The sequence below is a fragment of the Phoenix dactylifera genome, chromosome 14, assembly GCF_051530095.1.
Source record: "Phoenix dactylifera cultivar Ajwa chromosome 14, Ajwa_hap1_PhDact_Kaust_v1.1, whole genome shotgun sequence".
Taxonomy (NCBI): domain Eukaryota; kingdom Viridiplantae; phylum Streptophyta; class Magnoliopsida; order Arecales; family Arecaceae; genus Phoenix; species Phoenix dactylifera.
In genome coordinates, this window is record NC_143203.1 from 1,531,613 (window position 1) to 1,547,236 (window position 15,624).

Genomic DNA, 15,624 nt, shown 5'->3' on the forward strand with positions numbered 1-15,624 from the left:
CTTCGAGAATTCAGATGTGCCGATCTTCAAAAGTGTAGATATCTCTTCATTCCGATGAATACGGGATGGCATTGGTATCTACTTTCTCTGGACTTGAAGGACCAGCGTTTCGAATGCTACAACTCCTTGTGGAGTTTCAACGTTGGGGTGGACACTGTTAGATACGTTGGTATCACTTGTGAAATTTGATATTACTGATTTCCTTCTTTATCATAGGTATGTTCTTAAAATTTTGCATTCTTCACATTATTGCAGGCATCTTTTTTGAGATCGTGGCTAAACGACTATGTCGGATTTCGTATCCCTGAATTAGCATATTGTGAAATTCGACAATGTGCACAACAACGAAATGATAGTGTTGACTGCGGGGCATACATGCTTATGTTTGCAGAGGGACTTACCCGAGGCAGCACGAGACCATTGCAGGAAGAATTGAAGGATCCATCTTTATACAGGAGCTGGGCTGTAGGGAGTATTCTATTACATTCCGGGAGCGTTGCCTTTGATAGGTTTAGGTCAATGTACCATGCGAAGACTTGTACAGAGAAATCGTAGACTACTTGTTGTATCACATGAATGCAAATGAGTTGTAAAACTTGATTGTAAATGTGTTCTAAAGGATGTTTGTCCAACTGTAATTTTCATGTTCTGTGTAATATAACATTTTCACAGATAATATCATTATTCCCCTTTTTTGTCCATATTGATTGGCAATTTTTTCAACTTCCTGTCATGCTCATCGCTTAAATGAAAAGTCCACGGTGACTTATTAAACTGAGCCACTTAAACGTATTTTCATATTGTCACGTAATTCATATTGAAAATTTCTCGTAAATCAAATGCAATCTCAGAATGGTTGAAAATCGATTTGTACAGTGCAAGTTCATCGCAACATTATCAACCCGCACTAAACTAACAATGATATGCATCAACATTTCTGGTTTCATAAAGCGTGTCGGAGTTTGAGAAACTGTCTTCAGCATTACATTCCTGGGGTCAACTCCTAAATTCAGGGGTCGACACTTGTCCTCCACGAGTCGACTCAATATATAGACTGGAGTCGACTCTGGCACACCAGCCACTCTTAAGGGTCGACTCCCTTATGTCCAGAGGTCGACTCCAGTCTGCATGAGGTCGACACTTAGGCTTTGGCTGTTTTCGGCTGCTCTCTGTCTTTGCTCTGTGCCACTTAAGGGGTCGACTCGCCATTCACTGGGGTCGACTCCCTTAGAATGGAGTCGACTCTGGCACACCAGCCACTCTCAAGGGTCGACTCCCTTATATCCAGAGATCGACTCCAGTCTGCCTGAGGTCGACACTTAGGCTCTGACTGTTTTCGGCTGCTCTCTATCTTTGCTCTATGCCACTTAAGGGGTCGACTCGCCATTCACTGGGGTCGACTCCCTTAGACTGGAGTCGACTCTGGCACACCAGTCACTCTCAAGGGTCGACTCCCTTATGTCCAGGGTCGACTCCAGTCTGCCTGAGGTCAACACTTGGGCTCTGGCTGTTTTCGGCTGCTCTCTATCTTTGCTCTGTGCGACTTAAGGGGTCAACTCGCCATTCACTGGGGTCGACTCCCTTAGACTGGAGTCGACTCTAGCACCCAGCCGCTCTTAAGGGTCGACTCCCTTATGTCCAGAGGTCGACTCGCCATTGACTGGGGTCGACTCCATAATGAGCACCCTAATTAACGGTGTTTCCAGACAAGTTAAATGTGTTCCCAGACAACTTAACTGTGTTCCCAGACAGCTATTAACTGGGTTCCAGACAACTTAACTGTGTTCCCAGACTCCTTAACTATGTTCCCAGACTACTTAACTGTGTTTCCAGACTCCTTAACTGTGTTCCCAGACTCCTTAACTGTGTTCCCAGACTCCTTAACTGTGTTCCCAGACTACTTAACTATGTTCCCAGACTTCTTGACTGTGTTCCCAGACTACTTAACTCACACAAGTTCTGTTTTAAATTTTAATCAAGTTAACTTTTATTTCTTTCCCCCTTTTTAGCAATCTTCTCGATGTTACGAATACACAATTACCATAGAATAAAAATATCATTATACAAGCCATGTTGGTCAAAAATAGAACATTTCATTGCACTTGTACAAATTACAAAAAGATATTACAATGAGTCTCCTCGAGACCTATTAAACTCTTGCAGACAAAATAACCTAAGTTTCTAGGAAAAGAAGAAATCAAGGGGCAGTGAAACTCGAAGAAGCTCATGCCTGTCTCCCCAATAGAAGACTTAGTACCTCTGTAACTTTCTGCAGAATGGCTGCAACTTCAAAATTGGACTAGAGATAGGACTTGTTCAGCTGAGCTAAAGTCTGATTGTTCTTATGAAGTCCTTGTAGAAGTTTGTTGCATACATCCTCTACATTTTCATTCAGTTTCTCCATGTCCTTTCTGACAGATTGTTGAAGCTTTTTTGTCTCCTCTTCTATGTCCACAAATCTCTGGTACTGTCCTTGAACAAGACATCGAAGACTGACCATTTCTGCCCTCATATCAGCGACCAATTGAGAGACGGTTGCGTTGGAAGGTACCAAGTCTGTACAAGCAACATCTCTAGAATTTCTTAACTCTTGCACGATATCTTCCCTTAGTGCTCTGAACTGCTCAGCACTAAGTCTAACTTCAGTGGGCTGCTGAGGTTGGGCAATTGGTTCTTCAGTGGGAGGATGAAATGATTCTTCATTTTCGACAGGTCGCTGCTCTTCTCTATGGCACGCACTGGTCTTCCCTTCATCTTTTCTTATCCATTGACCATCTTTCTTACGAAAACTCATTCGATGAAGGGACCGGTCATTGTAAGTATCCCAACGTGAAAGAATTGTAGATGGCTCCCCTTCAGTATTTACACCGAACTCCTCGAAGACTAAGGTTAAGAGCATTCCATATGGCAAGGATGTCTTAGCTCTAGAGGCAGACTCTAGCATGTGTCTAATCATCAGGTGAGGTAAACTAAGAGGGCTACCGTTCAGAATGTGGAATATAACAAGAATATCTCTTTCGGACACAAAATCAAACCTACCTGTTTTCGGAAAGAGGATTCGGCTAACAATATGATGTAATAGTCGATTTTCCACACTAAGTCGGTTGGCTGAAATTTCCTCAAGTGGACGTACATTTTCTATACCTAGAAGATATTGAAGGCCCAACACTCTATTTTCTAAAAAATCTTCGGTTGAACCAGAGGTTGGCATGTTCACAACACTCCCTAGGGTTTCCGGGTTTAGCAGATTGGAGTTCCATTTACCACACTTTCAAAGCTAGCAATTCCGGTTTTGAGATTGGCATAGAATTGGCGAACAAGGTTCGGGTACATCGGAATGTTAAGGGAACATAGGGTTTTCCAACCCATGGCTTTGAGCTTCAGACCTATGGTAAAACCCTCGGCTTCTAAGAAATCGAAATCTATTTTCCTACCGAGAGAAACAGGACGAGTTACCAAGGGTACTTGCCTAGGAGGAGAAGGTGGAGCATGCGGACGAGGAGGAACATCGTTTCTTGCCTTGGACCTTCGCTCGGTAGCTTCGGGAACATTACTTCTCTTCTTTGAAGACCGCATGACTTGCTTCCTCGGCATGGCGACGAATGGATGATAGATAGAGAGGAGGGAAGCAAGGAATCGGAACGAAAAGACGCAAGGAGCACGGGAAAGGAAGAAATTAGGTCGACTCCACGAAAATAGAAGGGAAGAGGGAGTCAATTGACTCGGGGTTTTATTTCGTTATTCGAGTTACGGGTCGACTCGAATAACTCCCCGAGTCGACTCCTAGGAAATGGAGTCGACTCCCTCTTGATGGGAGGTCGACTCCCTCTTGATGGGTACGCAGGTGCTCTCTGAAATACTCTGAGAGAGTTATGGGGTCGACTCCATATATCATTGGGGTCAACTCAATCGGTGCCGAGGTCGACTCGACTTACTGGGGTCGACCCTTTGGTTTCTCTGGTTTCGGGACAGCCTTCCCAGACAAGTTAAGTGTGTTTCCGGACAAGTTAACTGTGTTACCAGACAGCAAGTTAACTGTGTTCCCAGACAATTTAACTGTGTTCCTAGACAATTTAACTGTGTTCTTAGACAATTTAACTGTGTTCCCAGAAACTCCATAACTGTGTTCCCAGACAAATTAACTGTGTTCCCAGAAACTCCATAACTGTGTTTCCAGACAAGGTAACTGTGTTCCCAGACAAGTTAACTGTGTTCGCAGAAACTCCATAACTGTGTTCCCAGACAAGTTAACTGTGTTTCCAGACAAGTTAACTGTGTTCCCAGAAACTCCATAACTATGTTCCTAGACAAATTAACTGTGTTCCCAGAAACTCCATAACTGTGTTCCCAGACAAGATAACTGTGTTTCCAGAAACTCCATAACTGTGTTCCCAGACAAGTTAACTGTGTTCCCAGAAACTCCATAACTGTGTTCCCAGACAAGGTAACTGTGTTCCCAGACAAGTTAACTGTGTTCCCAGAAACTCCATAATTGTGTTCCCAGACAAGTTAACTGTGTTCCCAGACAACTTAACTGTGTTCTCCGATAGGTTAACTGTGTTCTCCGATAGGTTAACTGTATTCCCAGACACCTACTTAACTGTGTTCCCAAACAACTTAACTGTGTTACCCAACAAGTTAACTGTGTTCCCCGACACCTACTTAACTGTGTTCACAGACAAGTTAACTGTGTTCCCAGACAAGTTAACTGTGCTCCCATTATGAGTTGGGTCGAACTGCCACATTTTGAGTCGACCCCATTTCAAGGCGAGTCGACCCCTAAAGTGGCAAAGAGCAAAGACAGAGGGCAGCCGAAATCTGCGAAGCCTAAGTGTCATGCTCACGGTGTTTTGAGTCGACCTCCGTGCAGTGGGAGTCGACTCCGGTGAAAGGCGAGTCGACTTCTTAGGTGGCACAGAGCAAAGAAAGAGAGCAGCCGAAATAAGCGAAGCCTAAGTGTCGACCTCACCGAGTTTTGAGTCGACCTCTGTACAGTGCGAGTCGACCCCAGTGAAAGGCAAGTCGACCCCAGTGAAAGGCGAGTCGACCCCTTACGTGGCGCAGAGCAAAGACAGAGAGCTGCGGAAATCTGCGAAGGCTAAGTGTCGACCTCTGGGCAGTTCGAGTCGACCCCGGTGAAAGGCGAGTCGCCCCGTTAAGTGGGACAGAACAAAGACAGAGAGAAGCCCTTAGCTCAGCCAAGCCTAAGTGTCGACCTCTTTTCCTACCAAGTCGACATCTAGACAGCTCGAGTCGACTCCAATAGTTTCGGAGTCGACTCGTTAAGAGTCTCAGATAATTCCACAGTTAGGCAAAGTCAAAGGAAAGCCACGAAACGGGATTTTAGGTGTCAATATATATTTGTCCACGCCAAATTCAACTATTATAATTGTCAGAGCTGATGTGGAATGCTGTGCCAACTGTTGATTAACTGTGTATCATTACGTGTTTGTAACAATTTTTTAACTGCATTCTGGTTTGAAGTACAAAAATCAAAATCTAACAAAAAATCAACATATACAATTCAGTTTGCACTTCATTAACATCAATACAAGATTTCCCACTTAATATGCTGTGACTAACATGAAAATACATTGCAGGTATCTCGATACATTCTTCATAATCTCCATATTCTTTAGTTGATGACCTCATTACAACTCCTATTGTGCCCAACCTTCCCGCATCGTCCACATCTCATTTCACGTACCGACTCTACTTGTGAAGGTCTTCTCTTCTTTTTAGGCCTGTCTTCTTTTTAGGCCTGCCAGGACGTGTCTTTCTGATAGGGGGTAGAATGTGAATCTCTTCAGAGGCACTTTGGGGCTTCTCCATATCAGGAATTGGACTAATTGCTTCGGCATATGTTGCTCTATACAATTCAGCTTGGAAGCAATTGTCAGTGAATTGGTATAGTGATCTGCCGGCCTTCTCGATGCATGCACAAGCATGCTTACATGGCATGCGGAAGATTCGCCACTCGCCACAAGAGCAGCTACACATCTGCAGGTCAACTTTGCATGAGTAGTTCGTATCCTTTACGTCATATATCATTATGTTGGACGTAAATACAGCTAATTTCCGACCATCTTCAGCATTTTTATGCAACACATTCTCAGCATCCGGACAGATTGAATGTTATATCCTCGATTACGCCGTTCATGCATCATCTGCATTATTTGGATCCTTATATGGTCAACCATCTGAGGCACAGGGAGATGACGAGCCTCCATGACCCAACTATTAAAAGACTCTGCCACATTCGATGTCATGATACCCCAGCGTGGACCTGGAAATACAGCATTCGCCCAATGCTCCGGCTTTGCATGTAGGAGAAAGATGGTAGCACCAGGGGCTTCTGATGTAAGCTTTGCAATTAGCTTTCGGAATACACTAAGCCTTAGTGTATAGGCAGCAGCATTTAGTAAATCAATGAGCCTCTTTCTCTCAACTGCACGATAATGGACAAGGACCTGCATTGATAATTAAAATCAGATATACCACATGCTATATTACTTAGATACTTTGTAGTTTAAATTATTCATAATATGACGATGCAAACCTGATTCTTGAAGTTTTCTTTCACATGACATATACAATATGAGTGGTAAGAATCAGGAAAGTACTTTGGCACGGATTTAATAATGCTCTGATGTCTATCCGTCATAAATGTGAACTGTTGACCACGATACTCACTACAACTATGAATAGCTTATTTCAGAAACCGGCAAAACCATTCCCAATTTTCATCACTTTCTGTATCTACAACACTATAAGCTATAGGAAACAAATCATCATTTCCACTTTGGAAGTGGCTCCAAGCAGTACACCTCCATCCTTATGCTTTATAAATGTGCCATCCATAAAAATCAGAGGACGACATCCTTTTATGAAACCCATTAGTGAAGCATGAAAACAAATGAATAGACGTCTGAATCGACCTTCAATTGTTTCATACTTTGCAATGCTGTCGGGGTTGGTCTGAAGAATGGCATCGCAATACCAGCGAATCCGTTCATAAGATAGCCGGCTATTACCATAAAGATCCATCATAGCCACCTCCTTACCACGCCAAGCTTGATGATACGGCAATTCAACACCATATTGTCGACGAATATCTTTTACAATATCAATTGGCTTATATAACGGCATATCTTGAAGTTGATCTTTAATAATTTTCGAAACCCAACGTTTTGAAGCCTTTGGATAAGACCGCACTTGCAACCGTCCTCCACATGTGTGGTTACAGTGCATTTTTTTAATTGCAAACTTTTCACCATTCCCAAGGCGAGAAGCATGGATACGCCATTCGCAACCTTCATAAACACATTCTACAGTAACTCGATCACGATCGTTCTTCACGAAGACAAAATTCCTGCAATTTGCAATGCAACAGTTGCGAATGGTGTCACGTAGAGTTTCCACATTCATGAACTCTTGACCAACACCCTCTATACTATTTTTCCAATCATCCAACGAATTTTTTTGACTTGCTTCCTCTTCAATTGCGGCTCTTGTTTCTTCAACAACTTGACCAAAATTACTTGAGCTACCCTTCGAAAAAATTTTCCCTCTCAAACTAATTTCAGCACAATGGGATGAGCCACTGTCCATACAATAGGATAAACATTATTTTAGCAAACTTACTAAAGTCCGTTGTACAAACTAAAATTTTAAAAACGGAATACCTCTCAATTACCACAGCAGCACCTTCGATCAAGGTTGGAGAATGAGTAACAACCATCTCGACCACCTTGGCATTTAAGTTGACGTGTATTTGATGCATGTTACGAACATCCTTATCGCTCATGAGCGTAACAAGCATTCTAGACTTGTTTGGAATATAAAACTTAACTTCTATCATTGTAGAAAATAAATGTTTCCACCTTTCAACTATTTCCTTAAAAATTTGATCAAGAATTGTGTCCTTTGAGATGGAAATAATCACAGCTTCGCTACCATAACAACAAATGGCCATAAAAACAGAGCTAGCAGTGTCTTCCGAAGCCATGACAATGAAAAAAGGAGGCAATGAACAGATAATTCCGAATTGCAAACAGACTTAGGAATATAGTGGAGCAGAGTCTCACTACACAGAGAAAGAGGGACTATCACCGTTCTGTCAAACAGGGAACAGGTAAAGAGTAAGAGAGAGTCTCAACGTTTTTAGGTCAACACAAAGGCTCGACATGCTCTCTCCCTATCCATCTAGCATCCATCCTAATGGATGCCTGTCTCTTCCCAGACCAAACAATCTCCATTGGCAAAGACAAAATAGAGAAGAACGGAGACAAAACGCGTACCCTGTTGCGGGCTATTTTTTCACCTTTTTTTCCGTTTCAAAATATTCCTCCAAAGCCATCTTCGGTAAATATCTTCCGTGGGATCACCAGGGGCATCTACGCTTAAGGGCTGCAAGTGGGATTTTTACTTGGGAGCATCTTCGGTAGAGAAAAACAGAGTGTCTTCCGGTTAGAAAACAGAACGCGAGATATTTTTTTTCCGCTTCCAGTAACATGGGGGTACTTAAGTAACCTGGGGGCACTTTGGGTACTATATTTTAAAGGAAACAGTAACTTAGGGACCGGAAATTAAAGATCCATGAAGCGGTGGACCAGAAGTTTTTTTGGGTCAACAGGGACCTCCTGTTACAGTAGGGTCTTTAGAGGGATGGAAAAGTAATTTCCCGCCCAAAATATTACATGTGAACTTTTTAACATACCTCTTTTTCTTGCTTTTTAATTGGGAAAATTGATTTTCTTATCAGACAAAGAGAAGACAACAAAGCAAAACAGGGCCATCAGATTTTTCACATTAAGTAACTTTGTCATGCCCTTGCAAAGTGATAAACATTTCTGGCTTTCCACCAAACTCTCAGATTATCCCCAAGTTTCATACGCAGTTCTGTCCTTGAATTTATCACGACTCACTGGAAGAATCCCTTTCTAGTTTGATGATTTTTGCAAATGAATGATATTTTCAAACTTGTCCCACATTTTGCTGAAAACTTTACTGTTTCATCTACATGAATCTTTGACCCTTTATTCTCTCTTAAAGTTTTTCAGTCTACATAATTTAAGCTTCTTTAAAATCGGTAAGCAAGTAAGAATAAAACTTGTGCCTTTAAAAGTGAATTTGTCCATATCCTAACTATGGCTACCATGTAGCACCTGAATCAACAAAGAAATCATGGCATTTCAAGTGGGGCAAGATAGTATATCAATTTTAGCATATTGTAAAATAAATGGTGTATTCCATGAGATTTTTCTTTTTCTGATAGAGAGAGGGAGGGTGACCTACTGACACTATAATTAGGCTCAAATCCTCAGGGATGTACCACCCATGAATCAAACTAAGAACCTGTGGTTTTTAAATCAAACACTGTGACCATTGGCATAAACCTCAATTTGCAATTCTTTGAGATAATGAGTTGAACAAAAAGTAAGGTTCTAATAGTAGCGAAGTTCAGATGATGGAAACCCTTTGAAATGCTTACTGTTATAACAGAACTAGTCACTGTGATAATGAGAAAATTATGGACAACAATGGGAAAACAACAGTGTTATTTGCTCAAGTGACTATTCCACAATCATTTTTTCCCTCAGATCGGGTTTTTTCTTCTCTCTTTTTTTTTAGGAAGGGGCTACTTGTATTATAAAATATATTTTCTTGAGCTGTTATGGACATTTCAATTTTTTTCTTAAAGAAATAATCTGGCGAAACCTTGAATAGTGGAAAAGTAAACAGCCATTATTCCTGTTATATAACGGATATAATAACAGGAATGGCTGTTACACTATTAAGTTCAGCTGTTGCTTAAAAATTGTCAAAAACTTACAAGTGGATGACCCAAAAAGATGAAAGTAGGATTGAAGTCCAAGTGGAAGTAACTGTATCTCATGGCAGATTTTAGTTGGAAACTCAGTCCCGAGCATCTTCTCCAGAGGCCATTTCTTGGTTGTTCAATAGTGGCTTTCAATGGGATTCATTTGTTTGGCCGTCTCAAGGTGATTATATAAAGTCAAGAGTACTCAAGATGGTCCAACAGTTATGCCCAAGGTATGCGGTACCGACTGTACCGACGTACCGATGGGCATCGGTACCGGTATGGTACCGGACCAAACCGAGCCGAACCGATACTGTATCGATGGGGCTAAAAGCCAAAAAAAAATTGGAGCCGGTACGGACCGGTTCGGTACGGGCCGATACCGAGTCGATATGGGTCGGTACCGGTCGGTACGGGCTGGTACGCATCGGTACCGGTCGGTACGGGCCGGTACGGTTCGGTACCGAAATATGTAGATGTACCGTACCGGTAGGATTCGGTACCAGTATGTACCGGCCGGTACCGGCCCGTACCGACCGGTACGGCAGACCATGGTTATGCCAATCTTACATGAGTTAGGTTTAATATTATTGTACTTTACCAGCACTCTTATCATCCAAAACAATAGAGAAGAGGATACTTTTCTTCCATCACTTGATCTGGTGTTGTGAGAATCCAGAAAAACTATTGTGATTCTATTACTAGCATGACCGCTTGCTATGTTGCTTTGATTTGTATGCATTAATTTGAAGATTTAATCATCTCTGCAAATAAAAACCTTGTTTGTCTCTACATATCTGTTAATCAGCATGGTTGATTCCACTCAATTTAGTTAATCATCTAAAACTCAAATTGTTTATTTAATTATGATAAATATATAATTTTTTTTGGATATTCGTTTACTTAAGTATTAATGATATGGTGCACTGTGAAATCTTGAAAGTAATTAGCAAAAATAGACATGCACCAGTTGATTTTAAGAATGGATTGTTAGATGGGTCAGCCGAATCTTTAAGATCAAAACATTTTAGTTATTGATTAATAGAAACAAAAATATAAGCCAGACAAGAATATACATTAGATTCCTTAGAATTTACAGAGATCTCTAACAAACCTGTATTGTGGACAGATACTCTTAAGAAGTGGCTCATAAGGATAAAGAGTTCCCCAATTAACAATAACTAGAGAGCAAGCTTAACCGACGGATTTTTGTCCAACCCAAGAGGAACAGCTCTACGAGTCATGATATAAACCATCCATCTTTGAGAATGTTTTGCAACCAGCTTAGAACTTAACAGGACTCCTCTACGAGTCAGTGCCAATAAACTGGTCAATGTAACTTTGGAAAAGAGGCAAGCCAACCATGAAGCCAAAAGACCAGTTGACAGCTTGGGAGACCTGTTATATTGGTTATGCAGTTTGTGTTCATGCAACTAAGGAGCAAGTCTCCATGATTATTCAAACTGTAGATTATAACAGAAATTAGTTACTAAATAACAAAACAATTTCCAGACCACTAAAACTTATTCACTTAATCTCTTGATTAAATTTCTATATGTTATTTTATTTACTTGCACTGAGAATAAGATTTACCAAATAGTTGCTAAATTGCTCATGCTTCTTAATCCTACAAGCATATGAATTTGTAGACTATATAAACCCTTCATTAGGACATTGACAACAGAAAAACTAAACATTAAAGGTTTAAGAAACAAAGAGAACAAAAGGAAATTTCACTTTAAAAACCATTCAAAGAAAAATAGGTTTCTTATGTTTCTATAACTGATAAATCTAAGACATAAATAATCAAATTAATGGACTAAACTGATTTAGTAAGTTCTATGGGACCAGCACAGGAGCTAACCAAGAAAGGCAAAATTGGAAAAAAAACTAGCAAATTAATAGAGAAAGAGAATACACTGCATATCAAATAGCCAATGAGAACAACTAAATTATCATTACTATCATCTTTCCACCACCTACAAATTTAAAATACTATCATCATAATAGCATCAGATCTTAGACTTAGAAAATAATTTCTTTGAGAATCTGTGAAAGGAGGTTATTAGAATAATTTTTATCAGGAATTCTACTGAAATGACACTAAAAAGCATATTATAGTTCAGATGGAAATCACATGTAATATATGGGCAAGACTCAACTCTCATTTCTAAAAGTGTGACATGAATAAGGACTAGAGGAACAGTGTGATCTGTTGAACTATCAAAAGATGCTATTTAATAAATTGAACTCTAAATGGAGCCATAATATGGGCCAATCAAAATAACAGCAGTATTATAGCTAGAAGTTTTGTTGTTGTCCTCGCAGACAAGCCAGCTATAAGTTTATCCTATCAATTTCGGATCAATAATCTGAATCCTTGAGATGTTAAGAATAGACGAGCATCTGTCACTCATAGATCTGCTATATAGGTGTCCGCAAATGACTTTACCTGAATTTCATGTTCATTGAACATTCCAATCCATTCTTTCTGAATAAGCTGTTCAAACCCTCGTAAACAATGTGAACTTTGATGGCAAAGCTGCACACACGAAAGAAACAAAAAGTAAACATATAAGCCTTTGAGATACAGCTGCAGAAAAGAAACTTGCAATAGATGATCTTACCTGATAATTCAATCTATGATTTGAAATAAGATGAATGAACTGAATAACATTATCATTAGTAACACGTTTTTCTTTCCCACCAGGCAGTAGCTCCTCTTCTCTTTGTTCTCCGTATTCATTGTTTACAATGACAAAGTACAGTTCTAATTCTGAACATCACCTTCATAATGCTGCACACAAAAACCTCTCCTTTTGTGAGCAGCATCTTCCTATCATATCCAGACTTTGTTCCAGCCCTGTGAAGCCGATTCTATATGGCACGGGTGAACTCCGCCTCACCGATGAACAAACTAAGCCCCCAAGAATAACCACCACCACTTCAGACCCATCACTAGAGATATCATTATCATCGACGCTAGTATCATGAGATGAACTAAGCAAGCCAAGATATGGTAGCTCTAGTGTCTCGCTGTCATCTTCCTGAACTGGTATATCATTAGCTACCTTAACTGATGGTTCCCCTTGGATTTGCACTGCCTACTACCATGACTAGCCCTACAGGCCCGTGCACTGTGGCATGACCCAAACATCTGCCAATCGGATTGCCAATGAGTTCTCTAACTCCTATCAGGTCTCCTTTTTAGTCTCACTCATGGTGAGTGAAATATTCTTCTCTGTGAATCTGTCCATCTCATGCGCACACACCTCCTCACGATGGTTATATCTAGTCATGGAGGATCCCCTATCTCATCTAGCACAGGCTCATCTCGAGCCTGCTGATCTACAACCCATCGAATCATAGGATCATCATCATTACAAACAAAATCATCAGCAAAGAGGTCTTCTTATCTGTTCTCCTTGACTTGATTCTACCTCTATCACAACCTTATATTATAGTGCACGAAAATCAAGTTGTGCAACCTCTTGCTTGTCAAGTGATTTAGCTTGTTATAGTCAAGGTACTTCTATTCCAGTTGCAACATGCATTGTACCAGCCGAACTGGGGTTTGTATGGACAAGTAGACAAGCCAACCAGGATGCCCCACTTCAAACACTATCAGCAACCCAGGGCAGTAGACAACCCTCTAGGGGCAGCAAGGACAGTATGTACAGCAAGTCCAAAGGGAAAGCACCAGTTATCGATCCATTGAGGTAGCTGATGACATTTCAACTAGGAAGATGAGAATAAGACATCGAAGCCATCGCATCCCAGCTTGCCTATATCATCTCACAATATCAGCGATGACAATAATGGCAATTCTCGTGATGAGTCTAGAGGTCAGGATAGATGGTCTGGAGATGGTGGCAGTTATTCTCCACGGTTCAGTCCATCCACCGGCTAGGCAGAGTTCATACACCACATGGGATCAGATCTTCACAATCTGAACAAAATCGAGACATGACAAGGAGATATCATACAGAAGGAGAGGATCCAAGGATATTGCAACTCATGTCACACTCAATCAGAATTATGGGGGTAGATATATAGAAATTGGAGAGCTGGTTGAGATAAGCTATGTTCAGGCTTAGGAGGATTATAGTACCTGGAATATTAGAAGCCAAGCTGATGGCAAAAATTAGGCAGGCGGTGAAAGGAGATAAGTAGCCGAATAAGAATACATGAGAGTTGTTATGCCGAATGGGAGAATGGACCTTTGTATAGATCTGCATGTGCATCGGATAGCTACAATGCATGACACATCTCATCTTATGCAGGAGGTGGACCTTCTATTGGATCAGATAGAGTGGACTGTCTGCTCCATCCATGTATGATCGTTAAGCATTCCTCTACTCATTTGAGGGGATCCGAATGTGCACATTGTCCCTCCTACGATATAGGTATAGACAGGGGATAGAGTACGGTGCTACCTCCTAGCAGGGAGGGTCAGTCTCCTATGACTACCACATACATAACCATAGTATCGAAAGCTTCATCGGGTTACCATCAAGCATCTTATGACCACCAAGGATGGGGAAAATTTCTTGGTTGGTAACAAGATACCAAGTAAGGACTATGAACAAAACTCGAACATCTACGAGGACATAGACATCCTCCTTGAGATTAAATTTATAAAGTAAATTATTGTACATTCTCTTTTTACAATACTATACTTTATTTATCATTTTTAGTTATCAATACAGCTAGTTTATTAATCCATGTGAACTCAATCAGTTCAATACCAATGTCGACACTCAAGTATTGCACATCCATCCATTGAAAATGCAACTAAAACACTAAAAAATTTCACACCAATAGCAAAACAAGCCTTAAGAAAAAAGGAAAAACTAAAAGAAAGTGAGACTTTTGGAATCCTAGTAAGGTACCGAGACAAAGCCTAATACCGTGTGTTGGTATGTGATGAACTAGTAACGTAACAATCTGACATAAGCCAATACCAACACGATACTAACTTTAGAACCTTGATTTGGACGATGTTAAGCCTGGCCCACCAGGATCACTCGCAATCCCTTGTATGTATAAAAATGATTACCTTTGCTTTGATGTCAATATATATATATATATATATATATATATATGTTTAAAAAAATACAGCTACAGTCAAGGTATACTCATGTTGACATTATACAATAGTATATTAAAGGGTATGGTTTGCCATACCGTCCCGAATCGAGCGGTACGGAGCATACCGTACCGTACCAATTCAGTATCGGTATCCGGTATGGATGGTGTATCGACACTCGGTACACCAAAAAAATTTCTTATCGTACCGTACCAACATTGTGATGGTGTGGCACCAGTACAGGGTCCAGTACCGAAACGACGAACTTTGTTAGGGGGCGTTTGGTATGACATGAATACCCTAGGATCAAGGGTGATCTAGGTGAAGATAACGAGATCACTATGTTTGGTTGCACCCCGGTGATTCTACGTGGCAGTGATTCCAGATTATCCCCATTTCTCAAATCATCACATAACCCGGTGATGGTAAACCCATCCCTGAGGATAGTTATCCAAGATCACCCTAGTGCAACGATATTGAACTGCAAGACGATGACCAAAATGCCCCTCATAATCGCCACACGTCTTTCGTGAGAAGGAACTCCATCCTCTCAAATAACTCTATGCAAACAAAGGAAAGGTTGGTTAGGGTTTTCGTGTCATCCTCTCCACGGAAGAGAAGGAACTTAGAGGAAGAGGATGAGGAGAGATTGCCCCCATTTTTGACTCTGGAGAGTAGGAATAGAAGAGTCTCTCCTCTGAGCATTGTTTTC

At 40.9% G+C, this 15,624-nt stretch overlaps 1 pseudogene across 1 annotated transcript in view; it reads right to left on the reverse strand.

Annotated features, from left to right (window-relative positions):
• The window catches only part of LOC103698671 (E3 ubiquitin-protein ligase UPL6-like), a 78,220-nt pseudogene that overhangs the window by 13,933 nt on the left and 48,663 nt on the right, over positions 1 to 15,624 (reverse strand). Inside the window, exons 12-14 of the transcript XR_016398363.1 lie at positions 12,730 to 12,870; positions 12,451 to 12,620; positions 12,276 to 12,365 (exon numbers count right to left, since the gene is read on the reverse strand). The product of XR_016398363.1 is annotated as an E3 ubiquitin-protein ligase UPL6-like (transcript). The remainder of the gene's footprint in view (positions 1 to 12,275; positions 12,366 to 12,450; positions 12,621 to 12,729; positions 12,871 to 15,624) is intronic.